General features: G+C 41.7%; 1 long non-coding RNA gene across 1 annotated transcript in view; it reads left to right on the forward strand.

The window, feature by feature from the left end:
* The window catches only part of LOC110203490 (uncharacterized), a 65,658-nt gene extending 38,903 nt beyond the window's left edge, over positions 1-26,755 (forward strand). The window contains exons 2-4 of the long non-coding RNA XR_002322977.2: positions 6,058-6,204; positions 12,763-12,856; positions 23,547-26,755. This is a non-coding gene — a long non-coding RNA (uncharacterized LOC110203490). The remainder of the gene's footprint in view (positions 1-6,057; positions 6,205-12,762; positions 12,857-23,546) is intronic.
* The last annotated feature ends 235 nt before the right edge of the window (positions 26,756-26,990 follow it).

Here is a 26,990-nt window from a genome sequence, read left to right on the forward strand (position 1 = left end):
AAAAGGGGATGGTTTTAGGAAAACCTGGGAAGGCTTATTTGAACTGGTGCAAAGTGAAGTGAGCAGAACCAAGAGACCATTGTATGTAGTGATAGCAATATTGTAATGATAACAAACTGAAAGACTTTCATCAATACAATGATCTATGACAATTCCAAAGGACTCATGATGAAAAGAGGCAGCTGGGTGGCACAGTGGCTAGAGTGCTGGGCCAGGAGTCAGGAAGACTCATCTCCCTGAGTTCAAATTTGACCTCAAACACTTGTTAGCTGTGTGATCCTGGACAGTTCACTTAATGTTATTTGCCTCAGTTTCCTCAGCTATAAAATGAGCTGGAGAAGAAAATGACAATCCATTTCAGTATCTTTGCCAAGAAAACCCCTCATGGAGTCATGAAGAATTGGACATGACTGAAGATGACAGAACAAAAACAGCATGATGAAAAATGCTATCAATCTCCAGAGAGAGAACTGATGAGCTCTGTGCTGACTGAAGTATGTTTTGTCAGCATCTTTATTTTTCTTGCTTTGTTCTTTGCAAGATTGATAATACAGATATATGTTTTGCATGACTTCACATGTATAATGGGTATCAATGTTCATCTACTCAATAGGTAGGGGAGGTGCTGGAGGGAAAGAAAGAATTTTGGGATTTAAATTTTTTTAAAATTAATGTAAAGAGAAGAAAATTAAAATGGAATTGAAGAAATAAAGGAGAATTAAAAAAAAAAAAGAAAAAAGGTATGGGGAAACTAAATGCAATGGAGAGACCTCTGGCACTGGGGTTAGAGTATATGCCTCCCTCAATGATACCTTTGTTATATGCTACCTTTTATATCTTTGAGTACTTAGTACCAATTCTTCTGTGGTGGTCAAATGAGATATTTAAAGAATAATGTATAAGGACGTTTATTGTCATTGTGACCATTCTTTGGGAAACACACTTAAAATAATAGATTGGTGAAGAATATAACAGGAGGCATGCCTCAACATCTTCCCTGATTGACTCCCTAAAACCAAGTTCTAGAGGTTTTCATTTAAAAATTAATTATGAAAATGTACTTGTCAAAGGTAATAATTATGATTGCAATATGACCTTGGTTTACAAGAGGGAGACAGTTAGATCATCAGAGTAAAAACCAACTAAAAATAAGGGTAGAAAAAAATGATAACTTCCAAGTTAAGCAGAGACAAAGAGAAGCAGCAATTGATTACCTGAGTGGCCCAGACCTGTTACATAGTTTATCACATGAAATCTCTCTTCATGCTGCCTCCATTACTGCCTTGAGGGAATGAGAAACACACGACCAAAACCAAAAAAGGATAAAATCTGGGCAAATTCAATACAGTAAACAATGGTCTTGTACTCAGAGCATAAGACTTGGAAGGCCCAATCAGACCTTTTTCATGCTCTACTTGTTTGGCCTTGGCAAATACCATTAAGTGTTTACCTACAACTTTTGTTGTAGTCGTCAGTTAAAATGAAATATGTACAGAATGATAAGGGAAGATATTTATCATCATCATCATCACCCTCCTTGTCACTATCAGGATTATTTTGTCTTTTTGTCATTCAGTTGTTTCAGTCGTGTCTGACTCTTTGTGACCCCATTTGAAGTTTTCTTGGCAAAGATACTGGAGTGGTTGGTCATTTCCTTTTCCAGTTCATTTTACAGATAAGCAACTGAGGCAAACAGTTAAGTGACTTGCCCAGGGTCACTCAGCTAGTAAGGGTCTGAGGCCAGATGTGAACTCAAGAAGATGTGTCTTTCTGACTCCAGGCCCAGGACTCTATCCACTTTGCCACCTACCTGCCATGTGGCAGCCATAATAGCTGCCACCTATTATTTTGTATTAGCACTTAAAATAATAGAATAGTCAGGAGTGGAGCAGAATAACTTAATCCAGCATCATTATGCACAAAGCTAGGTCGGCCCTAATTATATCCCACACACAAAATCTATAAAAGTTACATTAAAAATGAATCAAACAAAATAACTTTACTGAAGTAACACTGACTGTTGCAATACTAAATCTGCCCACAATTGGGACACTGATAAAATCTTCAGAGAAATGGTGATATTAAAAATGAGGGCAGAAATAAGATTAATCTCAATGGAGTCATAAAGTGAAGTGGCAAATGACTATTTGGATGGTCAGGATAACTGAGCCTAGCCTGTGACATAGTTTACTATTTGGACCTCTCTTCACACTGCCCCCATTCCATAAAAGCTAACTTGATAGAATTACAAACACATGACAATTTTTTTTAAAGATCCTGGAAGGGGCAAATTAAATCCATGGGAAGAGGTTTAGCATTAGGTTCAGAAGATGTGGTGGTCCCAGTCACTCTTTATTTGGTCCCTAAGGTACCCTTAGGTACCTACATGCCAGTTTTGCTATAGTGGTAAAATGATACAAAATATGTATAAAATGACATATAAGAGAATTGATGATTCTTATTCCTCTTATTTTATACCAATACTTCAACGAATAGATCAGTGAGAAGAGTAAATTAACTTAATAGGGGGATCAGGAAGACTTCTTGAGGGTCCCCCAATTGCTTCTGCACACCCAAGTTTCATAAGCTTGTCAGGCAAAAATGATATTCACAAAATGAAATTTGCCTATGAGAGAGACTACTAAATAGGCCTACAGAAAGTACAAAAGAAGTAATATTAACATTGAGGGGTCCAAAAAGAAATAAAAGCAACAAATGACTGCCTGGGTAGCCAGGGAAATTAGGCCACTTACTTTGGCACTACTCATCTCCATTTGTGCTGTCTCCATTCCATTAATGCTAGTTTGAGATTAAAATTAAAAACACACACCTAAAAAGTAGGCCAACATATAGGCAAACTAAATGCAATGGGAGCCCTGGCAATGGGGTTAGAGCACATGGCTGCCTCAATGAGACCTTTTCCTCACACTACCTATTTGATTTTTTGGGCAAGTATCTTAGAGTACTTACCTGCCAGTTCTTCTGTGGTGGTCAAATGAGATAAAATATATAAAGAATAATTTATAAATGCATTTAATGTTATGATCATCATTTGGTAGAAACACTTAAAATAATAGGTGAGCAGTATGATGGAAGAACTTAATTGTTTCATCAGAAGACATGCCTCAATATTTTCTCTAATAAGCTCCCTACAATGAAATATCATTAAGGTTTTTTTTTTGAGACATTCGAGTTAAGTTGACTTGTCCAGGGTCACACAGCTAGTGAGTATCATGTGTCTGAGGCCAGATTTGAACTCTGGTCCTCCTGACTCCAGGGTGGGTGCTCTATCCACGGTGCCACCCAGGTGCTCCCAAGTGTTTTTAATGAATTAGTCAAACTTATTTTTGAGCGAGGCCATGGAAACTGACCCAGACTGTTTCATGCTTTGCTACTTGCAATCTTTTGCTGTTCTGCATCTAATCCATCCCTCACACACTTCAATTAGTTATTTAAAAAAATAATCAGAGGAACCTACTTTTCTAAAGTAATACTAACTATTGCAATATGAAATTTGCCCACCAGAAAACTGAGATTTGAATGATATAATTTGTAATTGTAATTCCAGATTTGATTTGATTGAGCTTGTTCTAAAACTAAATTATAACATGGTCTCATTTAAAGTGTGATATATTCTCTTATTTGGATAATTGTGAGGTCTTACCCTCTATAGGTAGATCATACCTTAATGCAAAATATACCTGATATATGGTATTAAGATGAACTTCATGAATAAGAATTAAAAGTGCAATTATACTATACTGGTCTTTGCAATTAGTATAGAATGCCAATTTGATAGGTGGATGAAGTAATTTTCTATGTAAGATGATTCAGAATACAATAACATGGAATTTTGGTGGATGTGTTCAAAAATAAAAGTTAGCTATGAGTCTTGCCTAGAATCAAACAGTAATTTTTTTTTTAATGATGAATCCTATTGTTGCAATGAGTTCCTGTCATAGGATGCAAGTATGGAAAACCTAAATGTTTTAAATTTTCCTATTCTGAGTTTGTGGTCATTATTTGTTTCAACTTCCTAACCTAAGTGATTGAGAAAAGAAATCCTTACATTAACTAAGGCTGGGCTGCCTTTCCTCTGTCTCTCTCCCCCCCCCCCGCCCCTGCACACCCGGCCTATCCCCAGGCACACAGAGACTACAAGGACACACAGACCATTTTACACCCATTCTTCTCTGCTTTTACAGGAGTACAGCAGTCTTTCACACACTCACACATTCTCCAGTGGGTGAAGCAGTCACTGAGTCCAAGCTACACATACCCTCAGTTTCTTGTTCATTCACACACGTGGACAATCAAAATAATAAACACACAAATACACGGTCACACATTCATAGATGCAGACACATATACATAAAGTCCCAATTTATTCTTTTCTGTTAGTACTCATAGATGCATTTAAAAGGGCTAAACTGGGAAAACCCCAAATGTCTTCTTGTTTTGGGATATAAGAACCTGAAGGGCCATCATTTGACAGAGGGGGAAACTGAAGCCCATCCACAAAGGAGAAGTAATTTGTACAAGGTCTCAAAGTGACTAAGAAGGAGCCTGGTAGTTCACTGGATAATGAATACTGAGCATGAGGTCAGGAAAACCTGAGGTCAAATCTGGCCACAGACATTTAGCAGCTGCATATACAAATGAAAATACAAAAGATTTAGACATGTTCATTGGCAAGGAAATGAAATGAGTAATCTATAACTCCTATTTTCCTCCACTGGGAGGCTGACATAGAAAATGTTAAAAACTTTAAAAGCTGCCACTGTTGAGTAATCATTTCACCTTTTCTCTTCTGCATTGTATGGGCATCTCCCTCTAGGTCTGTGTCCTCAGGCATGTCAGTAGGACATGGATCATTTCTCCTGTAGTTCATCTTTTCCTTTTGGGATAAGACCTTGAAATGCAAGAATCTTAAGGGCCCTCGGAGGTCATGTAGTGTAACCCTGTCATTTGACAGAAGAGGAAACTGAAGCACAGCCCCGCAGGTGGTCATAGCCAACCAAACAGAGCAGGCTTGAGACAGGAGAGTCAGAACACAAACAGAAGTTTCATTAATTTCAGAGTGAGGAAAATGAGGTATGCATACAGAAATCCATCCTCCTAAGAAGGAGGGCTTAACATTCTGGACTAAAGGCAGGTCATATATACACCCTGGGCTGGACCATGACATAATCATTTTAGACTCTGTGGGAGCAGTATTGTGTCAAGTCTTGGGGTCATGCCCACCCTGCTGGGCACAGAACCAGAGGGGGAGCAGGAATGCAGTACCTGTCAGTGATGGTGAACATGTGATAGATGGCGGCCCTGTGAAATAGGGGGAGCTAAAGCCCTCAGTGAACACCTGGTGCAGGTCCAAGCAATCCTGTTGTTATGCCAAGCTGAGGACACAGCCTGTTTGTTAGGCCTTAGCTCTGGAAAACAGGGCATCTCCAAATTATTTTGACAGGTTTCTTGCTGTGTTCCAGGGTATCATCCCATACCACCTTCTCAAGGGAAGGCCCTTCTCCACTCAGAGAGCATTTGGGCTTTTACAACCCTCTTACAAAGAAACACACGTGTGAACACTAACAGAAAAGAAATAAAATGGGACTCTGTGTGTGTGCGCTGGCCTGCATCTGTGACCCTGTGACCATCTATGTGTATGTATGTGTGTGTGTGTGTGCGTGTGTGTGTGTGGTGTGTGTGAACAGGAAACCGAGCTTATATGTAGGTTTGACTCTGCTTGTGAGTGTCTGAACCCTGTGAGTATGGGAAGGTGTGTGAGAGACTGTCCCAGTGTGGGTGACTGTTGCACATCCCCGCCCCCCCAACCCCCCCCATCAGTCCCAGCGTCCGTGAGCGCGCGCCCGTGTGACTGCGCCCTGGAGGACGCGTGTGCTCAGGAGAGAGAGCCTGGGCGGCAGTGTCAGAGAGGTGGGAGTCGGGTGGAGGTGGGGGTGGGGAGGGGGGCGTGGAGGAGGCAAGGAGGGGCAGCCCAGCCTAGCGCAGCTCCTCCCTGCGCATTGCAGACAGCCTTTGTCTCCTCCCCTCTTCTCCCAGGCTCTCATCCTCGGGCCTCTGGACATCTGCCTGCGAAGGACCCAAGGACCGGCTCGCGTGATTCCCAGACGCCGGCTCCCGGCCCCTACTGCAGGAAGGGCCTCTAGCCTTTGCTCCCCGCCCTCCCCGGCTTCCAAGCCTCGACCAGTAAGTGGGGAAAGGAGGGAGGAAGGGAGGCAGGAGCGCGGCAGCCCGTACCTGCCCGAGGGCTCTTGGCCTCTTCTGGCCCCTGGGAGGAGGCACCCCTGGGCCAGGACCTAGGACCCGGGGAGGGGGGGCGGGCGGTCGCCCAGTTTTCTCCTTCCTGCGGAGGAGACGCGGGGGCTGGGGAAGGGGATCTCTTGGGGGGGGTAGGGGCGGGGCTCGGCCCCTTCTCCTCTCCCGCCCTTCCCACGCCCGCTAGGGGGAGTGGGCACACATGCCCTGGGGGTTCTCTGGTGTTGGGTGAGCGCTTTCTTGGCTGGGAGCTGGACTTGGGTGCTCCATGCAGCCCCGAGGGAGGAGCTATGGAAGGAGGGGTGCGACCCCCCCAGGCTGAGGCTCACCTCGGCCCGGGCGTTCCCTCGCTTGAGGCCCGGGGTGGGGGCCAGGGGGTAGAAGGAGAGGGAGAGTGGGGGCGCGCGCGCGCACGTGTGTGTGTGTGTGTGTGTGTGTGTGTGTGTGTGTGTGTGTGTGTATGCGCGCGCACAGGCGCTTGAGGGAGGAGCTGGGAGCTGAGCAGGACAGTCTGGACCGGTAGAGGAGAGAAGAGCCAGGTTGTAAGCTGCCAGCTATTGGCCACGACCCCCCACCGGCACCCCCACCCCTCCACCCGTCCCTATGCCATCCTCTCTCCAGGCCCTGCTGCAATTTGGTGCCTGAAATAATAGCGTCGAAAATTCAGAGAGGTCCAGTGGTCTCACCCTTCCTTTGTCAGATAAGACAACTGAGGCTCAGAGAAGTCAAGGATGTGCCTCACAAGTGGTAGGCAGCAGAAGCAGACATTGGAACCCAGGTCTTGGGCCCCCTCCGTGTGTTGTTCCCTTCAGGTGGGGAGCCAGGAAGGATGTGATATCCAGGACCTCGGACTCCCAAGTCCGGTGTCTTTCCCACTATAGCACACATGCCTCTCTACTGATATCTTCCATGTCCAGAGAGTGCTTCCAATACACATGGACTGGGCTGGACACAACATGGATATGGGAGGAAGCTCCCTCCAGCAATGAAGATCAGTACCTGCTCTTAGAGAGTGCCCAGGAGCATTGAGAGGGTGAGTGACTTGCCCAGGGTGACACAGATAAGAGATGTCAAAGGCAGGACTTGTTCCTGGGTTTCCTCACTCTCAAGATTGGCTCTCTATCCATAGGCCTCCCTCCAGAGATAGGACTTTCTCATAGCACCCCTGTAAGTTAGGTTCTGCAAGTATTATATCACCTCCATTTTCTAAGAAGGCATGAAGGCCCAGAGAAGTGGGCAATGAGAATGATGGAAAACCTGAGACAAGAACCTAGATCTTGATTCCAAGCTTCCCTTGTTCACACCCTGCCTCTCTCTTCTAAAGAGCTCTTTGTTCAGGGGCCATTTGGGCCATCAGACCATTAGAGATGGAAGAGTCATTAAAGCTCACCTAGAGAGTATCCCCATGATTAGAGGCATGGCTGAACAAGTTATGGTATATGAATGTGATGGAATACCATTGTGCTGTAAGAAATGATGAAGGGAGTGGTTCCACAAAAAGTGGAGAAACTTATATGAATTAACACAAAGGGCAGTGAGCAGAACCAGGAAAACAGTGTGCTCAGTAACAGCAAGAATGTAAGGATAATCAGCTGTGAAAGACTTAGCTTCTCAGATCAATACAATGATGCATGACAATTCCAAAAGACTCTGATTGAAAAATGCTGCCCAGCTCCAGATAAAGGTCTCTGAGTACAGAATGAAATACTTTTTATTTTTTTTTCCTTTCTTGCTTTTTGTTTATTTTTGTTCCCTTTTTTTGCATGACTTCATATGTATAATGGGTAATATGGGTTTTATAATTGTCCAGTCTGTAAGAAGAAACACTGAGGCAGAGCTCTGAGCCAATGGCACTTTATTAAAGGGTCATGGTCCCTTCTAATGAAGTGGACTTCAAATCTTCCTGATGATTTGAGATGCCCCCTTCTTCCAGGGCCTTATTTTTATGAGGCTGGGTACAAGATTGGATACTTGAACACCTAGAGGGGCTACACAAAATACAGAATTCCATTCATTGATAGACCTTACTTTGAGGGCCAAACAATGATATATCAGCAAAAAAAAATGGCATGTCACAAGCAGGGTCTTGGGGTGGGTAAATCATGGGGTATGTCCACTGACTAAGGGGTCGTAAGATGGTCACCTGCTCATGGTGGAGAAGAGAAAGTGGTCCCCAGGTACAAAAATAAGTTAGTGGACTTTCCATGTAATTGAATTAACTTCACCTTGCTGAGCTTGGTCACCATAACAAGTGAAAACAAGGGTGGAGGGCCTCTAGTTAGCTTAAGTGTCTTCTGTGTGAGTGCCAGGCACTACTAAATGCTGGGGCACAAATATGAAAAAAGAAAGTAGGTTCTTCCTTCAAGGACCTTAAAGTCTGATGAAAGCTGATAACACATAAAAGGAAATTGAAAAGGAGGGGAAGGGTAGGAAGACTCTGGGGCACGGTCAGCAAAGTCCCAAAGTAGTGCAGCCAGGTGAAAAAGTAGATGTCAGATCTGAGCTCCCTCCTTAAATGGAAGATTTGCAATTCCTGGATAATGGGGTGAGACTGGCATTTCCTGCCTCCACTGGCCCTAGGGAGGAAAGTGATCTGTAATGGCCAGTGTATGCTTTACTGGTATTGTCAGTTTCTTTGAAGTAGATAATGCACTTTAGACTGGATCCCATGTTACTCACCTAGAGTGATTGTGTCCTCACTGGTTTCCCTCATGAAAGGAACACATTTGGGAGCCTGAGACCTGGATTCTAATCCCTAGTTCTGCTGCCTACTACATCTGGGACCTACTACATCTAGGCTCATTACTTGATCTCTCAGCATCTTCATTTTACAAAGGAGGAAACTGAGACTCAGGAATATGAAGTGATTTTGCCAATGTCACATGAGTGGTAAATATTTGGGAGTGGGATTTGATTCTAGGACATCCTGACTGGCCCAAGGTAACACATACTAAGTGTCAGGGCTGGGACCCTCTAGATCCTATTTGGCTGTCCTCTTATCCACCCCATCCCTAACCCATTCTTTCCCCCCTCCCTTTCCTTTGTGCCCTCATGAATCCTTGTTCTAGCATGAACAAACTGTCTGTCACACGAGACTTGTCTCCTCCCTCCAAATCACTTGGTATATGACTTTTATTTACTTATTTGTATACATGCTGTTTCTTTTAAATAGGAAGGAAGCTGTTTGAGGCTAACAACTATTTTGATTTGTCTTGATATGTGGTGTGAGGTGTTAGTCTATACCCAGTTTCTACCAAACTGCTTTCTACTTTCCCCAGCAATTTTTGTCAAATTGTGAGTTCTTGCCCCCAAAGCTAGCATCTTTGGGTTTAGCAAACACTAGATTACTGTGGTCATTTGCTACTACTGTGTGTTGTGCACCTAATCTATTCCACTGATCCTCCAGTCTCTTTCTTAGCCAGTACCAGATTGTTTTCAGGATCACTGCTTTGTAGTATAATTTGAAATGTGGTACTGCTAGGCCACCTTCCTTCAGTTTTTTTTTTCATTGATTCTCTTGATATTCTTGACCTTTTGTTCTTCCAGATTATTTTTTTCTAACTCTATAAAGTAATTCTTGGGTCATTTGATTGGTGTGGCCCTGAATAAGTAAATTAATTTCAGTAGAATTGTCATTTTTATTGTATTGGCTTGGCCTACCCATGAGCAATTAATATTTCTCCAGTTTAGATCTGTCTTTATTTGTGTGAAAAGTGTTTTGAAGTTGTGTTCATAAAATTCTTGGATTTGTCTTACCATATAGACTCCCACGTATTTTATGTTGTCTGTGGTTAGTTTAAATGCCATTTCTCTTTCTGTCTCTTCCTCCTGGCTTTTGTTGGTAGTGTATGGAAATGCTGATAATTTATGTGGATTTATTTTATATCTTACAACTTTGCTAAAATTATTTCAACTAGTTTTTTAGTTGATCCTATAGGGTTTACTAAGTAGGCTATTATATCATCTGCAAAGAGTGATAGCTTGGTTTCTTTGTTGCCTTTTTTCATTCTTTCAATTTATTTTTCTTGTCTTCTTGCTACAGCTAAGCATTTCTAGTACGCTATTGAATAATGGTGGTGATAATGGACATCCTTGCTTCACCTCTGATCTTATTGGGAAGGCTTTTAGTTTATCCCTATTACAGATAATGTTTGCTCTTGGGTTTAGATTGATATTACTTATGATTTGAAGAAAGGTTCCATTTATTCTTATGCTTTCTAGTGTTTTTTTAATAGGAATGGTGGTTGTATTTTGTCAAAAACTTTTTTTGCATCTATTGAGATAATCATGATTTTTGTTGGGTTTGTTATTGAAATGGTCAATTATGCTGATACTTTTCCTAATATCGAACTAGACTTGCTACATTTCTGGTCTAAGTCCCACCTGGTCTTAGTGTATGATCTATGTGATATATGTCTGTCATTTCCTTACTAATACTTTATTTGAAAATTTTTTGCATCCATATTCATTAGGGAAATTGGTCTCCAATTTTATTTCTCTGTTTTTTCTCTCCCCATTTAAGCTATCAAAACTATATTTGTGTCATAAAACGAATTTGATAGGACTCTTTCTTTACCTATTTTTTTTTCAAATAGTTTATATGGGATTGGGCTTGATTGTCCCTTAAATGTTTGGTAGAATTCACTTTCAAATGCATCTGGTCCTGTGGATTTTTTTTTTTAAGGGAGCTCACTGATGTTTTAAAAAATGTGTTGGTTTTCCATATTTTCCTGGTTCTCCAGTTTTTTTTTAATCTCTTATTTCTTCATTTTCACAATAAAAGTGTTTAATGATTTACAAAATAGCAGAATTTGGATGCTATGTCATTTGGTACATGTATGTTTAGTATTGATACTGAAAGCTAACATTGTCTCTGGTAGCTTTTTGCCAAGATGTGGTTTCCCTACTTATCTCTATTAATTGGTTCTATTTTTACTTTTGCTGTCTCTGAGATCATGATTGCTACCTCTATTTTTTCTTTTTTTCACTTCAGCTGAATCATAATGTAGTCTGCACCAGTCCCTTATTTTAAATCTGTGTGTGTCTTTCTGTTTCAAGTGTGTTTGTTGTAAACAACATTTTGTTGCGATTTGGTTTTCCAATCCATTCTGCTATCTGTTTCTTTTTTTGTGGGTGAGTTCATCCCATTCACATTCACAGTTATGATTCTTAACTCTGCATTTCCCTCCATCTTTTTCTTCTGCTTCTCCTTCTCGCTCATTTTTTACCATGTCCCTCCTCAGAAGTCTGTTTTGCTTCTGACCATTCCCTTTTATACTCAACTGGGTGTGTATATAGATTTTTCCTCTTTGAACCAAGTCAGGTGAGAGTGAAGTTCAAGCATTACCTGCCTCCCCACTTCCCCCTTCCCCATAAAAGCTCTTCCTTACATGCCTCTTTTATGTGAAATAATTTTCACCATTCTTCCTCTCTCCTCCCCCTTTCTCACCTATCCACTTTGCTTTTTTTAGATCATCCCAACATCATTGTGTCACTCCTGTGCCCTCTGTCTGTATGGATTCCTTCTAACTGCTCTAATAACAATAAAGTTCTTAGGAGTTACATGCATCATCTTCTTATATAGATAAGAACATAAATGGCTTAATCTTACCAAGTCCCTTATGAGTTCTCTTTCATGTTTACCTTTGTATGCTTCTCTTGACTCTTGTATTTGAAAGTCAGATTTTCTGTTCATCTCTGGTCTTTTCTTCAGGAATGTTTGAAAGCCCTCTATTTCATTAAATATCCATTTTTTGCCCTGAAGAATTCTACTCAGTTTTGTTGAGTAGGTAATTTTTTGTTATAATCTTAGCTCCTTTGCCTTCTAGAATATCATCTTCTAGGCCTACCACTCTTTTAACATTGTAGCTGCTGAGTCTTTTGTGATCCTGACTGAGGCTCCATGATATTGGAGTGATTTCTTTATGGCCCATTGAAGTCATTTTCTTTTTGATTTGGGAGCTTTGGAATTTTGCTATAATATTCCTGAGAGTTTTCATTTTGGGATCTCTTTTAGTACATGATCACTAGAGTCTTTGAATTTCTATTTCACTGTCTGGTTCTAGGATATTGGGACAGTTTTCCTTTATTTTCTTGAAATTTTCTTTGATATTGTGTCACCCTGAGTTTTAGTTGACTCTATTGCTCTAGAATTTGACTCAGGGGCATTATTTTGAAGTTGATGGGAATGTTAGGAGAGTTCAGCCTGTATCCTGCCATCTTGGTTCTGCCCCCAGAACTTCTCAGGACTCCTTTTTCACCTCCTCCTGACAGACGCACACATTGTTCATGTATTATTGGAATTCAATGTTCTTTAAATGTCAAAATTTGCTTGAAAATTCACCTCATCCTTGGGTGTTTTTCCTGTGGCAGTTTACAGGTTTTTCAGTTTCTGTTTCTAAGATATTTACATATTATATTTCCTCTTCTGTTAATCTGAGCAATTTATGTTTTTTTTTAAATATTTCTCCATTTCTGTTTGATTTTCAGTTCTGTTGGAATAGAGTTGAGCAAAATAACACCGAACAGTTGTTTTTATTCTTCTTCATCGATTGTGAATTCACCTTTTAAATTTCTGGTACTGGTAAGTTGTTTTTCTTCTTTCTTAAAAATCAAATTAGCTAATGCCTTAAGTTTCAAATTTTTTAACCTCTCCTTTAATTTTCAGGATTCTTTTTTGGTGTTGAATTGGGAGATTTTAATTTGTTGGTTTTGTGATTGTATTTTACTTATATGCCAGATTCTTTGCTCTACTTTTTATTTTATTGGTGTAACCAATATAAATTTTCACCTAAGTACTTTTATGAGTATATCTCACTAACTTTGATATATTCTGTCATGGTTGTCATTGCCTTTAATGAAGTTATTAATTGCTTCTATCGTTTCTTCTTTGACCCACCCATTCTTATATTTAGGCTATTTACGTTCCAATTAATTTTTAATCTTTGCTTCACAGGCCATTTTCATCGTGTTATGGTCAATAAAAAAAGCATTTAATGGCTTTTCCGCATTTTAGTCAGTCACAAAACATTTTGAAGTGTTTAACTATGTGCCAGTTACTGTGCTGAGCACTAGAGATATAAAAATAAATAAAAAATAGATCCTTCTCTCAAGGACCTCACAATCTAATGAGGGAGAAAAAAGCAAACAAATCTGTTGAAACAAGGTCTATGTGGGATATATAAGAAATAATTAAGAGAGGAAAGAGAGGTTGAGAAAGGCTTCCTGTAGAAGAGGGAATGCTAATTGTTTGTGAGGTTATAAAAGCCAAGTGTAAAGCCCTAATACATGGACAACTCCTGGGAAAATGCCATGCACAGTTGAGAAAAAGGTATATTCCTTGCTAGTCCCATTTAAAATTCCTCAGAGGTCTATTATATCTAAATTTTAAAATGTTTCAGTCATCTCCTCAGCTTTTTTCCTGCTTATTTTCCAGTTCAATTTGTCTTGGTTTGAGAAGGGTAAATGAGATTCTCCCCCTATTATTGTTTTCCTGTCTAGTACCTCCTATAACTCATTTAACTTTTCATTTAACAATTTAGGTACTATTCCTTTGGGTTGCATATATATTCCGTGTTTATATTAAGTCGTTTGTTTTGCTTGTTCATTCTTTGAGCCTACTTCTTCACTTTAGACTTTATGTGAGTGCTGGGCTCTGCATACTTCTGGGGTTATATTGGGCCTAACTTCCCATTCTCTTATCTCCTTCTTCTGCTTTTGCAGCTCAGAGTGGAGCCTGCAAGCCTTTAGTGCTCCTAAAGTGGTGTGATCCATGTAGAGTTGTGTTCACTGCCTTCCTGGTATGAGCTCTTCAAGTTCCTAATCTAGCTAGGCTTGGGTCTCTTCACTTGTGGCCGGTTGGGAGTTTCAGCAGACTGCTGCTGGACTCAGTCCCTGTTAGCTCTCTGGGAGACTCTGCATGTTCAGAGTGACTGAACTGCTGGCTCCCATTTGGTCTTTGACTCCTGCCCTGATTCTTCCTCTGCAGGCAGACAGAGCAGTGACAGCGGTTAAAACTGAGTCACCACTCTGCTCCTGCGATCAGAGCTGCCCTACTGCTTTTCAAGAAGTTCACCACACAGCTAGAGCCCAAGGTCATAACCACTCCTTGCTATCCTGGGCCTGTGACCCAGAGCCAAGTAGTGGGTAAAAGAGCTTCCAGATGGCACTCATTCCTATTTAACCCAGCACTGGTCCAGGGATCCCCTGGGATCTCTTTCTGTCTTAGTGTTTTGTGCCTTGTTACCCTTCTTCAGACCTCTTCCCATCCCTGGGCACTAGGAAGTTCCATGCCTTAGGTCTTCCTGTCCAGATCCCAACTCCAGTGTCTGCAGACCTCTCTGTTTATCTTCCTAAGCGGCTTTGAGCTAGGAAAGTGACTCGCTATGATTTTTTCTTGGCTTTCAAGATGAAATTTGGTCGGGTATACATTTTCTAGATTGTTGTAGATTGGGTGGGCTGAGAGAGCTAGGCAAAAATCTTTCCTCTCACTCCACTATTTTGACTCTGCCTACCACCACTTAGTTTATTTGACTTCTGCTTTTACCTTGTCTCCTTTTGTACTTTTAGAAAGAAATCCCTTCATATTCTCCCAGTTGTGCTTTTGTTGCTGTTGGTAACCCCATAGTTGTCTTTTTCTTTTAATCCCCTGCCCTGGTTATTTCATTATCTACTCCTTTCTCAGTTGCTTTATTTGTGTGCCTTTCTCATATTTCTGTTGTCTGGAGTGTTTCACAAGTAAATGATTTGTCTGGTTCTGATTTTCTTTATAGGAATGTTTCGAATGTCTCTTTTTTATTGAGCATACATTTTTCCCCCATTAAATAGTTAAGCTCAGGTTTGAAGGGCACGTCACATTGGATTGCATGTGGAGTTCCTTTGCTCTTTGAAATGCATTATTATATTCCTTCCTATGGTTTCTGATTAGTGTAGAATATTTTCATGCTATTCAAATTTCATTTCCTTTATATATTGGAGGTTTTTTCCATGGTCACTTGCAGAATTCCTTGTTTGTCATTAATTGTTCAGTTAAATCACTCTGTGTTTTGGAGTTTATAGTTTACTTTTTTTTTTTCCTTTTCTGGAGGTGATCTGTGGATTCTTTCAATTGGCATGTTTTCTGTGTTTAGAATTTCTGCATAGGTTCCATGTATTCTTTCTTGCATGGTCAGAGTTTCTGACTTGTGTGCGTCTGGGATAGTTATATTCCTTAAATTATATTCCTTAATAAAACACATCATGTTGTCATGATCAGTACGTTTTGCTTGTATGGAGATTGTGTTTTCTTTTAACATTATTGCTGTTTGCTTCTCTTTTTCCAGATTGTCCTTCACTTCCTCATATTTGCATTCCCAATCAGCTGTTCTCTGTTGTCATTCTTTGACCAGACTTGTGGCTGTGGAGTTAAGTTTCTCTATTTTGTTGATTATTTCTGTCTTATGCCATCTGAGCTGAGACTTACACCTCTCACTTTTCTGGTCAACAAAATGAGGAAAACCACACGTACACTTTCTCCCTCCCAGGCTTGTCATGCACATTTGCCAATGCTCCGTTGATGGAAAGATGTGAGCTGGTTTCATCGTCATTTTTCCTTGCTCCTCACCTTTGCTGCCATCTTCTGCCTCATGTATGGAAGACAGGATGGTACAAAAAAGCCCTGTCTCTGAGAAGTTCTGTGAAACCTTGCATGTCTTTCTTAGTTTTCAGCTTTGATGGGTCCTAAAATCTTGTTTAATTAGCCTCTTTTCAAAGCATTCTCTGTTCCAGCTCAGCAGGAAATCATAGGTCCCTTTTCTTTACAGGTTAAGGGGACCAGAAGCAGTCAGAATAACTTTGCATGCTTTGAATCAGAGATCAGGACCATTCCATTACATGTCATCCTGCCTTTCTAAACCAATAGTCTGGAGAATTCAAGATGAAACACTGTACATACAATATGAAATGAGCCATACATTGTTGGGCATGGTCAATGTAGTAATTAGATTTATGTGAGTAGGCAAATTAGGTGTGAAGGCTTGCTGGGTTTTTTTTGGCTTGTTTTAAATGCTCAGTTGAAGGTGGTGTCAGTGGGGGAACACATTTGTGAGTGTTTGTAAATGAATAAAAATCGGAATCATTTTATTTTTAAAAATTATATCTAAAAATTGCATGGAGAAGGAAGTGGATGAATAACAGACAGAAGTGGAGGAGAAGGCTACTGGGGATACAGGTCATCATTTTGCATGGGGCAAGAAGGGCACTATAACTTTGAAGTGAATAGTATCATAAGCAATTAGAACCTTAGGTGTCTGGCTGATGTATGGAAGGAGCTATCTACTTGCACAGAATTTGTCCTTTGCCCCAAACTACCTTTTGGATGTTCTCTTGGACACACTGAGTTATTCCATTTCTGCCCTCCCCCTCCCCCCAACTTCCTTCTGCTACCTACTACCTGCTCAACCAGCCTGTCTGCACTGGGAATTTCTCTTCTGTCTAAGCACTACTTACTTACTTATTCATTCAATCATTCATTTATAATCTAAACACTCTTTTGCTCAGGAGTATTGTCTCCAAATTCAGTGAATTTTGTACCATTCTGTTTGAGGAGGGCTGGTTCTAAAGGAGTGGAGAGGACAGAAGGAACAAAGACAGGGAGGGAGGGGCCAAAGCTACCTTATCACCAATTGCTTTGACTTTCAAAGTCTTTATGAAGCCCCTGAGGAGCTTCACCACATTGCTAAATAAAACTACCCCTTCTTCCAGTCTTGTCCTTGGGGTTGCAAGCAGTAGAGTCAAAGCTTTATACGACACCCCTTTCCCTCTCCCCACCCCCCTCCACCCTGCTCCTTTACCCTGAGCAGTTTTCTCCTCTGAACAGTGTAGTAGGTGTCGGAAGAGTGAGACTTCTTATCAGAAAGCCTATCTATCTTTCTATTAGAAAGCAAAACAATCAAGTTTGCAAAGTCTAGGAAGGAATATTTGCAAAGCAAACTAAATGTGAAATAGGCTTCCTGGGCCATATATGGAAAGGACACTTTTCTGATTGTTTGAATGCTGAACCACACTGAGGTAGCTTCTTCTAAAAGACTTCCATCTTTCCTTAAAGAATGCTAGGTTGGATCAAGTGACAGGTTTTGGAAGGGCCTACTCTAGCCCCAAGGATACTGCCTCCAGGTGGCCCCAGTGCTATGAACCACCTCCACCTCCCATCATCAGTTGTTAGTAGTGCTTTCTGCTCTCCAATCCACTTCTACTTATTCCCTATACATCCTCTCTGTACCTATGAATTTTTAGTGTTGTCTTCTCTACTTGGAAAGAAACTACTGGGGGGAAGGGATTCTTTTGGCATTTCTTGGTGTAAGAGTATAGATTGATTGACTCAATTAAAGCAACCCATCCCAATCAGAGTCAATGATAAGATTCTGAGCCTGATACATTATTCATTTGACAACATCTATGGACTATTCACTAGCTTTGACCAAAGTCTAGATACCACGTTCAGGTCTGCCTGTTTAGATTAGCTAAAGGACTTAGTCACACCCTGGGTAGGGGTGGGTGAGGGTCCTGTAGAGTGGAGAAGCCATTCCAGCTAGACCCCTAAGGAAGAATGGAAGGAGAGAAGAGGAGCTGATCTCTAGGCCCATCCCTGGCCTTGGTTTGTGTCTCTTGCTGCTACTACTGCTGCTGCTGCCGCCCTCCTCCTGTAGGACTAGAGAGAACTTAGAAGAGTCTGGGGGATTGACACTACTAATTCAGCATCTGAGTAGCATCCTCAGCATGGCCGATTCCTGTGTCTTCATCTTGAGCCAAGGACAGACTGAATGTGTTGAGCAAAGCAGATTCAGGATCCTCCATAGGAATGCTTCAGGCACTCACTAAGTCAGTCAGTCTCTGCTTAGCTCTGGGGGATATGTGGAAAAGCCAAAGCTCATGGTACCTACCCTCAAGAAATTCAGTTGGGCTAGAAGACGCAGCAGCCAAGCAACCACGTTCATACATCACACATGCATGTGTAGGGTAAATGAAAAGCAACTCCAGGAGAAAGGCAACATCAGAAGGAAGGCCTCAAGAGTGGAGATGGGGTTAGGGGAGGGTAAGTGAGAAAGACCTCTCTTGCAGGATGTATGATTAGCGCTAAATCTTGAATGAAGGAAGCCAAGGAAGCAAAAAGGTCAAGGCAAAGAAGGAGAGTGTTCTAGACATGTTGGGCAGCCAGAGGAAATTCATGGTGTACCTTTCAGCAAAGATCAAGAAGTCAGTGTGTCTCAATCTTAGAGACAGTGGAATGGAATAAAGTCTAAGGAGACTGGAAAGGAAGAAAGGCAGCAGGCTGTGAAGAGCTTCCCAGCCAAAAAGAACATCTTCCATATGATTCTGGAGGTAAGAGGGCATTCAGAGGAGCTTATTCAGGAGGCAAAAGATTAGTCAGATACTGTGCTTTGAGAGGCTGAGTTTGGCACCTTCGTGGAGGATAGAGTGGAATGGAGAGACACTTGAGGCTGGGAGATCCATCAACAGGCCATGGTGCAGTGGGCCAAGCATAAGCCTGGGAGCCATTGGGAACTCCAGGGTGACAGCTCTGAGATGAGATGGAGAGAATAGGATGAGTTGGAGAGTTGTGATGAAGCAAGGCAGGAAAACACTGGATCCCAGAGTGTCTATATGGGCTAGTGAGGAGCTGAGGATGGCACCGAAGTTCCTCATGAATGCATCTTGACTGTCAGTCTCAGTGGCAACTAACTGCATGTGGGAAAGCCCAGGAAGCCAGGCACTGAAAGGGCCATGACTGAAGGGAAACCTGTTCACTGGACCTGCAGCAAGCATTCAAGCCTCCTAGGCAGGAGATTGGCCCAGGACAATAAGAAGACTGCAGTGCAGTATTCCAGCCATGCCCAAGCTTTTACTTTTTTTTTTTTTTGGTGTCATGGATCATCCCTAGAGTTCTTTTGAAGCTTATGGGTCTACTTCTCATGATATTTTGAAATGCATGAGATAAAACACATAGGATGGACAAAAGAAGGCAATTCCATTTCAAGAATAATGTAAATTAATTTATTTTTCCTTTCCAAAATAAAATGTTATTGATGTTTTCTGTTTTTTATGTCATCATACTGATCCCAAGTGTTCTGTCCCAGAGATCCATCCCATATAATACCTGGCATTTTTTAAAGAGAAAAAAAATAGCACCACTGATAGATGCATTGAAAAAATCCAAAAACTTGTGCAATGTATAACACTTGTGGACTTCTCACCTCCACAAAGGGGTAGGTTGGGGTTGTCTTCTCATATCTTTTCATTTGAGTCAGTTTGTTTAGTCACTCCCCAGTCAATGGGTATCTACTTTGTTTCTAGTTCTTAGGTATCACAAAAAATGCTGCTTTAAATTTTTTAAAGTTTATGAAGTTTTTCTTCTTATCAGTTCTTTTCTTGGAGCACAAGCCCAGTAATGATGTTTCTAGTTCAAAGACATTGACATCTTAGTCACTTCATTTGCATAATGCCAAATTGCTTTCCAAAGTAGTTGTAGCATTTCATAGTTCCATAAACAATGCATTAGTGTGCCGGATATCCTTCCACACCCTCCAACATTGACTATTTCCATTTTTTTGTCATCTTTGACAATTTGCAGGGTGTGAGGTGAAACTTCAGGATTGTTTTGATTTGCATTTCTCTTCTTAGTGACTTGAGGCATTTTTCTCCCCATGCAATGGTAGTGGTGAATACTTTCCAATTCTTCTTGTAAGAACTTTTTCAAATCCTTTGATTACATCTATTAGGATTTAGTCATATTTGTATATGTTTACTAGTATATACACACACACACACACACACACATATATATATATATACACACAGACATATATATTCACACATATACATTTATGTATATGTATATATACATCTATATCTATATGTATCTTGAATATCAAACCCTTACCAGAGAAGTTTTATACAAATATTTTTTCCCATTCCATCATTTCCTTTCTTATGTCCTTTCTAGGTACATTAATATTGGCTATGCTGAAGCTTTGCAGTTTCCTATACTCAAGTGAATTAATTATCAGGAATCATTCCAGTAATCAATTTATCTTTTGTAATTACCTCTATCTCACACCACAGGCATGTGATTTGCATGATGTTGATGTATAATAGGTTTATTAGTGCCATCTTAAAACAGATTTGTGAATGCATATCTTAATTTTTTGTTTTTGTTTTTGTTTTTTGCGAGGCAGTTGGGGTTAAGTGACTTCCCCAGAGCCACACAGCTAGTAAGTATCGTGTCTGAGGCCAGATGTGAACTCAGGTCATCCTGAATCCAGGGCCAGTGCTCCATCCACTGTGCCACCTAGCTGCCCTTTTATCTTAAAATTTTTGAGTTTCATTTCTAATATGTTAAATATCCATTGATTTAACCTACATTTAAAAATTTTCCTTGTGTCCTCAGTAATTTTTAAAATTGTAAAGAGGTTTTGGACCACATCTCCTCAGGCTCCTTGAGCCACCAAGTCTGGAAAGCACCCTACAGACAATTGGAATTCCAGAATAACGTCTACATCTCACCACTACCACCACCACCGCCACCACCACCACCACCACCACCACTACCACCACCACCACCTCTGCTCCAATCCCCAGGCTGAACCTTTCAGGCTTCAGCCAGGTGCTGACAATGCCCAGGAGAGGACCCTAAGAAGGAAAATATTCTGACCTTCCTCCGTGTTGGTCAAACTGAAAGGAAGGAGCATCAGGGGAGCCCATGGGCAAGCGGGGAACCATGCTGAACCTAAGTTTCCAGGACAGCTCTCTATCCTCTGTTCAACAACTAGCAGATGCCCAATGTGGAGGATGTTGTTCAGTTGTTTTTCAGTCATGTCCAATTCTTTGTGGCCCCATTTGGAGTTTTCCTGGTAAAGACACTGGAGTAGCTTACCATTTCCTTCTCCCAGCTCGTTTTGGAGATGAGGAAACCAAAGCAAGCAGGGTTAAGTGACTTGCCCAGGGTTACACAGAGAGTATGTATCTGAGGCCAGATTTGAACTCATGTCCTCCTCACTCCAGGCCTGGCACTCTATCCACTGCAGTGCCACCTAACTGCCCAATATGGAGCATACACAACCATTCATCATCACAGGATCAATAATATCATTGTCATAGACGCACCTGTGTCACTCTCACATCTTTATGATCTTTGCCACATTTTCAACACTGTCACCACTGTCTCATCTGCACAATGAGGAACATTTATATCACCACCATTATTTCATCACCATGAATACCACGTTTATATCCCCACTAATGACACTGGCACTTCCCTAGCAAAATCACTTTCAGATCTCTGCAAACACCATTGATGAAGCCCCACCACCATGACTTGAACATCCCCGTCATCACTGTAACATCACTGCAATCACTGTCACGATATCAACAATGTCACAGTCATATACAAACCACTATGACCATCCCTTTTGAATTACTATGATCATGTTCATGTACCTGCCTCCATCACTTTTACATCTCTGCCATCATTATCACATTTTCACCATCAGCACTCTCATATCACCACCACCACATTCACATTCTCATTACCATAACTTTCAAATCCTTGACTTCCTAATCTCACTCTTCACACATACCCAATCAGTTGCCTGGTCTTGTTACTTCTACCATCACAATATCTCTCCTACAAATCCTCTTCTCTCCACTCGCACAGTCACCACCCTGGTTCAGTCATGTCTTCTTGCGGGGACTATTTCAATAGCTTTTTAATTGGTCTTCTTGCTTCAAATCTTTTCCTACACCAGTCCATCTTCCATTCAGCTGCCAAAATGATTTTCACAAAGTGTAGATCTGACCACATCAATCCCCTACCCAACAAATTCTGGTGTCTGCCCATTATCTCCAAGATTATATATAAAATACGCTGTTTGCCATTTAAAGTTCTTCAGAACCTGGTCCATTCCTTCCTTTCCAGTCCTGCTGTACTTTGCTCCTCTCTGAAAACTACTTGCTATTCCTCACTCATGACACCACTTGGTTCCTTTATGCTGGGTGTCCTCCTGAAATTCCTGAAATGCTCTCCCTCCTCACCTCTGCTCTTTAGCTTCCATCACTTGCTTCAGGATTGAACTGATAACCATCTTCTGCAGGAATCCTTTCCTGGCACCCCTTAACTCTTTCCCATCCACTTGAGGTCTCTCTTCTACATCTGCCTTCCTTCTGTTCTCTAAGTATTGATTGTGATAAGCCAAAGTTTCTGGCTTAATCCTCTTAATGCCATTTACTTAAGATGAGCACATCACGTAACATGCTAGAGTCTATAAAATCAAGCTTGAGATATTAGCTACAGCTCTGGTGTTAACAGGCTGGTTTTCCACTTTACCTGATATAAGTCTTCTCCTGCTGACATTGGTTCTTTGATGTGGATACTCTTACTTCCCCTATTGTGCTTTGAAATTCCATTGTAGCCATCCTGCTTATGTGGCCAAAACCTATATAATGTAGCTTAAAACTAATGCTTGGGGCTAACTGACTGATTGCCAAATGTTCCACATGGGTCGTTCTCTGAGTGTAATAAACTGCAGTTTTCTCCTGTATTTACATTGCTGATAGGTCATTGGCAGTAGTTCCTAGACAATGTCCTCCTGGAGAGTTTTGTCACAATATCTCATATACCTCTCTGTTAAATGTTGCTTCTGCCATTGTAAGTCGTAAGGGAAATTGTGAGCACTCTGTGTACCCGGAACATTCTGTGTTTCTTCCTTCAAAAGAGATAATTGTTCCAAAAGGTGGGAGGTCAGCAATGATCTTTGAAGCAATTACTGTTTTTAATACATAGTTAAATCCTCAGATGTGAGTTTGGGAAGGGAAGCCATCATAAAAGTGAAACCCCCTCCATCCATACATCATTGCTGTGTAGATGGGAGATCCATGCCAAAGCTACTCCAGAATTCATCGGTTTGCCAAATTTGACTTTGTAGGCTAATAGGATTTGGCAGCCAGAAGAGTTTGTTCTGCATCTTTCACCATGGTGGGGGAAGTACCACTGGCAGAGAGGAGTTACTTTTATTTTCTAGATGCCTTCTTCCCTGTCCTTCTGGGACTCTGGTAGGATTCCTGTGCACAGGTTATCCTCCATCCCTGGGATGCATTCCATCCTCACCACTGTTTATCACAATTCTTAGTTTCCTCAGAGGACATCTCCTCCATGAGGCCTTTCCTTGTGTCCCCAGGCATTAGAGAAGGGCATCCTCCTCTCAAGTTAACTTGAATTTTCTTTGTATTTTGTACCTCACCAGCCTTAGGTAAGAAGAGGAGCAAGAACTTCCTCTGATCACTTGCCTTCCATTTCCTGCTGTGCGTGCCCCCCTGAAGGAAGGCTGGTGGCTCTGCTTCAGTGCAAGACATCTTACACCTCCTACTGACAGACTGACTCCTGCTGGTGAGAGATTCTCTGTGGAGAGCCTCTGGTGTGAAGAGGAGCAGCATTCCCTTCGACCTCAGCCCTTCCATCTCCTGCTGCACCTGTCCCTTGAGGGAAGAGGAAAGTCAGCAGGGAGTGGGACTTCGAACTCCTGCTGCATCACCTTCTGACTCATCTCCAGCCTTCTGACAGAAGAGAAGCAGTGAAATGGGGCCTCCCATCTGACCATCTGACTGTGTGCCTTCCATTTTCTGCTGTACTTGTCTTTTGCCTGATCTTCAGCCTCCTCTGGGAAGAGGAGTGGTGCCTTCCCTTCAATAATGAACATTCCCACAACTGGTCACACTTTACAGATCCCAGTGATTCTGAACCCCTATAGGTCATCATCCAAACCCCATTCTCCATCCCCCACCACCCGATTCCTTATTTCCATCCCCCTCAACCCTCCCACCCCAAAGTCCCAGCCAAATGCTGCCCCTTCCACTGTGTCCTCTGGAATGCCTGTTCCATAGGCAACAAACTTCCCTTCATTCTAAATCCTCTTCCCCTCCCACTCCATCCATCTTCTAGCTATCACTGAAACCTGGCTGCCCTCTGATGACACAGCATCCCTGGCCACACTTTCAAGTACTGGCTGTACTTTCACTCATTATCCGTGGCTTACTGGTCGAGGCAGAGGAGTTGGAATGCCCCACTGCCACTTCCAGGTTCTCCCTTCCTCCATCTCTCAGCAGCCTCTCCTTTGAGGGTCATGCAGTTGGTCCCTTCCACCTAATCACAATCCTGGTAGCTGTTGTCTACATACCTCCAGGCAACCTCCCTTCCTTGTTCGATGAATTCAGTTATGTCTCACAGTTTTTCTTGCCTCGCCAACTCCTGTTTTCATACTGGTGGACTTCAATGTACCTATTGACTTTTACTCAAAACAGCCTAACCACTCATTCCCCTGACTTACTCCTGCACCTTTTAGCCACCCACAAAGGTGGTCATACCCTTGTCACCCACAAATGTTCAAGAAGTCTGAAATCCCCTTTTTTGACCATAATATATTAGTTTTTTACATCCCTCTTTCCTTATCACACCCTACTTTTCATCCATTCCTATCCCTTAACTCCGCCATTCTTTCCAATCCCATCTCTACTGCACTAGCCATTCTTTTTTCTTCTCTAACCTGACATCTTTGTTAACCAATTCACCTCTACACTGCCCTCTTCAATCACTGGCCCCCCCAAAGTATCCCTGCTTATGCCCATTCAAGCTTCACTTTTGAGTGACTCCCACCATTTACCACTTTCTGACTTTACAGGTACACGCACGCGCGCACACACACACACACACACACACACACACACACACACACACACATACACTGGTGAACAAAGGTAGAAACAATCACAGTCGCTCTGAGTCTGCTATAAATTTATGTTACCCAGTTTTTTGATGATATCCCGTGTACAGAATCAAAATGGACAGGGCATTAAGAGCACCATCTTGTGGCTGACTCAGATATTATACTCTTCTTGTGGCATTGTGTGTCCAAAACATAGTATTAGACTTGGACTCATTTAAAACCTAGATTTACTGGATTGCAACCCATGTGGCACCTAACTCACATTTAACCAATGTGAAGGATGGCAGAATGGAGCAGAAAAGAATGATGGGTTGAAGTAAGTTGTGAACTCCTTCTGTGTCAATATAAATTCAGACTAAATCATCCTCATTAAAATTGCCCATTACAGTCTTACCCCTATGAAAGGTCATCTGACATAGGATTAAGACTTAATAGCAGTGGAGATAGTGTTGAGCGGATTTCAGCCCACAATGTACCTGTTGCCCATCTACAAAAGTAAATATTGAAGGAAATAAATACAGGGAAGAGAAATGATCATTTTAATAGCATTTCTTAAGTTGGCATTAAAATTAGAAAATAAATAACACAAGTTTGACTTGTGGTAACATTTTACTAGCGTTAAATTGGGTATGCAGGCGATTGCTTGTCCAGGAGGGTGAGGGCTTATCAAAACCATTAATGCTGGAGTATTCAAAATCAGATAGTAGGTGAGGCTTACAGCAGTGCTCTAATCATTGTACTCAGTAGTCAAGCTAGGATTCAGATCTGGTGCTTCTGACTCCAATTACAGTGATCTTACCACTGGACCATGTTCTCCATCTTCCTCCATCTGTGGCAATCCATTCTGAACCAATCCATCTCTCTCTCTCTCTCTCTCACTCTCCCCCCGTCTCCCTCCCCCCCGCCCTCCTTTTTTCCTCCCTCCCCTCTCCTTTCAGTCACTACCAATCTTTTCCAATGTATGGTCTACATGTGCTGTCTCAAATTCCCTTTCTACCTACCCATTCCTTAGGTTAGTAAGTGGGTCCGCAGGCTCATAGTCAAAGATTTATGTCTGGAGTGGACCTCAGAACCCATCTAGTTCAATCCCCTTATTTGACAGAGGCTAAAGGAGATGAAGTGATTTGTATGAGATGATGCAGTTTGCAAGTGCCTGAAGCAGGATTTGACACCAGGTCTTCCTGCCTCAAAGATCAGGGGTGTAGCCATGAGATCATACTTTCTCTTATCCCCTCATCTTATTTGGTTACTCTTATCTCTAAGTTCTAAGACAAGTGTAATGGATCGATTTATTTTTGAAATTATAAAAGAAAACTTATTTTCCCCAAATACAGTGTTCCTTGTGGTAAACATTGAATAGATAATTGTTGATCTGACTTAAGTTCTTTTGCTTCCTGCCTACTACATGATAGTCTATCCTGAATGAGTGAATTTCTTTACCCTTTCTTTGCTTTTTGTTGAATTGAGTGATTTGAAAGGATTTTTCCATGATAGCTTACTCTATGACAGATATCAACTGATTGATTAAATAAGAGTCATCATTTCTACACCAAAGATGATGGAAAAGTTCTGTAGGTATTTTGTCGCATAAACAACAGTGTTTATGCCCCGCTGAACCTATGTATGAGAAGTCATAGTTTAACTTAAAAGGAGATCTTGGAATATACTGGGAAGGGGGGAGGGAATGTTCCTTTTGAGGATTAGAAATGATCATTAAAATAATATGAATATGGTATGGGTGATGCCTTTTGACTTGCACGTAAATTGGATTTAAGGGTTAAGGGAGGCAGAGTTGCTTGAAGTCATCAGCCTCACTGTCTTCCAGAGTAATTGGAGCCCAATGGCAAGACAAAAGTCAAGATGACTGGCTATGGCTCTGGATGCAGTGGATGACCTTGGCATCTTTGATGCTTGGCAAAGCTCTAAAGTGCTCCACAGTGCTTACTTCCATGGGCTCATGGCCCATTG

Source organism: Phascolarctos cinereus, unplaced genomic scaffold (assembly GCF_003287225.1).
Source record: "Phascolarctos cinereus isolate Bilbo 61053 unplaced genomic scaffold, phaCin_HiC Scaffold_8;HRSCAF=390, whole genome shotgun sequence".
NCBI lineage: Eukaryota > Metazoa > Chordata > Mammalia > Diprotodontia > Phascolarctidae > Phascolarctos > Phascolarctos cinereus.